This window comes from Mus caroli, chromosome 4, assembly GCF_900094665.2.
Source record: "Mus caroli chromosome 4, CAROLI_EIJ_v1.1, whole genome shotgun sequence".
Taxonomy (NCBI): domain Eukaryota; kingdom Metazoa; phylum Chordata; class Mammalia; order Rodentia; family Muridae; genus Mus; species Mus caroli.
This window is the reverse complement of record NC_034573.1, coordinates 27250722-27254026: the sequence shown is the minus strand read 5'-3', so window position 1 is coordinate 27254026 and position 3305 is coordinate 27250722.

Here is a 3305-nt window from a genome sequence, read left to right as displayed (position 1 = left end):
TCCAGAAGAGGGCATCAGATCTCATTACGGATGGTTGTGAGCCACCATGTGGTTGCTGGGATTTGAACTCAGAACCTTTGGAAGAGCAGTCAGTGCTCTTAACCGCTGAGCCATCTCTCCAGTCCCTTTTAATATTATTTATTTATTTTATTGTATATGAGTACACTGTAGCTGTCTTCAGACACACCAGAAGAGGGCATCAGACCCCATTACAGATAGCTATCCTCCTTGTAGGTCTAACGATCCTGAAGAACCAGTACCTGCTCCCTCTGAGAAATCAAATATTTAAAAGTCACTAAAAAGGGACTGGAGGCCTGGAGAGATGGTTCTGCAGTTAAGGACACTGGCTGCTCATCCAGCCGTCCTGAGTTCAATTCCCAGCAACCACATGGTGGCTCACAGCTAGCTATCTGTAATGGGGTCCGATACCCTCTTCTGGTGTGTCTGAAGACAGCTACAGTGTACTCATATACAATAAATAAATAAATAAACATAAAAAGGGACTGGAGAGATGGCTCAGCGGTTAAGAGCACTGACTACTCTTCCAGAGGTCCTGAGTTCAATTCCCAGCAACCACATGGTGACTCAGAATGGTCTGTAATGGCATCTGATGCCCTCTTATGGTGTGTCTGAAAAGAATGGCAGTGTACTCATAAAATAAATCTTTTTTAAAAAGGCTTTAAAAAGTTATCATTTTCGGGAGGCAGAGGCAGGTGGATTTCTGAATTTGAGGCCAGCCTGGTCTACAAAGTGAGTTCCAGGACAGCCAGGGCTTTACAGAGAAACCCTGTCTCGAAACTGTGAGACCCCAACTTAGAGTGTTTCTCCCTGAAAGGTAGAGCCCCTAAAACATTTCCCCAAGCTCGTTTTCCCTGATCTCTAAAAATACAGCCAGAAAGCTCTTTGTTCTCTATAGCCAGCAAAAAGCCTTTTTGTTTCTATACTCTACAACCAGAGATGCCTGCCTTCCTGTGCCGAGGACACGGAGATAAAAATTCAGAACTCACTCCCCACTCCTGCCTTGTAAATTTCACCAAGGACACCCGGAAGAGAAGAACTCTCCTCCCAACTCCTCAGCTAGCTGTTAAAAGCCCCCTACTGTCACCTCGGGGTCGAACTCCCCTGCCCTGCATGGCAGAGGGACTTCGTCCTCAGCTAGCTGATAATAAAACCTCTTGCAGTTTGCATCAGGTGTGGTTTTCTCTCGGGACACTGGGGTGCTGGCCAGCTCATCCTGGGAATTGAGCGGAGGCCCAGCATCCGGGGGTCCATGAGTGACCAATGTGACCATGGGTCTAAATGGGGGAGGGGACATCATGATTTCCAACTCCACATCTCTGCTTAGTTTCAGATGGGTGAGCCCAACTGAATTCCAGCTTTGTATCCAGAGCAGAGTTGGAGAGCCAGTCCCTGTAAGTCTCTGGAAGATGCGACTGCTCTGGGTGGGCCTTCACAGTCTGGATGTGTTCTCTTTACCTGGATGACACCTGTCACTTAGTATTTAGGTATTGTCCATGTTTAGCTGACTAGCCCTGTGCCGGTCTCTGTCTTACATTATCTGAAAATCTTTTGGGAACTTTTAATAGAACCAGGCCTTGGATTAGTTTTTTCTCCTAAGAGGAGAATTGGACGCCAGGGTAAAGAGCATGGCCAATTGAATTAGGGTGCCTGCCCATAACAGTTGGGTGGCAGGCTGAGGAGCAGGGCTCCCCTGCTTACTGCATTATGTCAACCTGGGAGCTATTGAAGGCAGAGTAATTTGTCTCTGTTGTTAGAGACACAGGATATGGGCAAGAGAACCCTGTCACACGAGACATGAAGAGTAATTTAGCTTTTCTTATAGATAAGGAGGAGGTTTTCCTGGTCTGGCCTACATAGCTGGAGACAGGAGTGCAGACATCTGGCAAGTCTTGCCCATGCATCTTTATCCTAGAATGAGGCCACCATGCAGTCCCCTGATGAGCTCTGTGTCCCATCTAAGGGAGCTACTTGCACCTGGGGATGTCCTGCCATTCAAGGGTACTGTAAACAACATATTCGATTAAACTGTAAAATTTAATTTTATCATACAAAACCCATGCTTACCCCAAATGCTTTTTAAACTCCTTTTTATCAGAAATACAGCCTGTGGTGCTTTGAATAGGTATGGCTCCCATAGCCTCCTGTGGTCTCTACAACTTGTGGAAATGGAAATAAATTCTCCATTCCTTGCTTTTTCTCTCCTCCAATTCCTGTTTGTTTTTGTCCCCCACCCCCACCCCCTCCAAATAAATATCCTTTCTTTAAGTTATGGCTGCTGGATCAGTAAGTTTGTTGCAAAGTGGGAGCTAGACCAGGCAGAAGCAGGAAAAAAGGAAGGAGCAGGCCATGGCGCACACATCCAGCACACACTTGTTCTCCCCTGCAGCCTCTGCTCTGAACCAAGCTGCTCATCTAAATCTTCTTCTTCTTTTTTTAAATGGAAAAATAATTTATTTTAAGAAAATAATTTATTTTCCAGAGGCTTAGTAGTCCATGATGCTTTAGTGGAGGGAGCAGGCAGCAGGCAACTGAACAGCAGTTGGGAGCGCATGTCATGAGCTAACTTCCTGTTTATGGGTGCATTTACTCCGTTGCTCCTGCTGCCACTGCTGCTGCTATTTTTTTGCTGCCATCAGAGCTCAGTTTCTTAAGACTAAAGCTGCTGCTGCTGCTGCTGCCACTGCTGCTGCTATTTTTTTGCTGCCATCAGAGCTCAGTTTCTTAAGACTAAAGACCAGAAACTCTCCAGAAATCGTCTAGGTTGTCAATATCAGATTGGGAATGCTGAGGTGTCTAGCCTGGTCACAAGAACTTCCGGTCCGGTCCGGTCCACACTGCTGGATGTATCAGTAGTAGGTCAGGAACATAGGCCCAGGGGGCTTCACCATGTGCAGGAATCATCATCCTCAGTAGGGGAGTCAGCAGGAGCGCGCCCGCGCGGGGTTGATCCATTTGTCGCACCAGCCTCTCTGGCAACCACTGCGCCCCATTCTCTTCCTTGCCCTTCTACAAGGTTTATTCACCGCTGGCGCAAATCTTCTTTACTTTCCATTGCACGCTTCCAATTCCTGAGGTGTCCATCACTGTACCCCGATTACTGGAGCTCCAACGTTGAGGCGCCATCTGACCAAATCTGCGCAGTCAGTCAACAGGTTCTCCAGTGCCGGAGTGAGGATTAAAAAGAAAAAAAAGCCGGGCGTGGTGGCGCACGCCTTTAATCCCAGCACTCGGGAGGCAGAGGCAGGTGGATTTCTGAGTTCGAGGCCAGCCTGGTCTACAAAGTG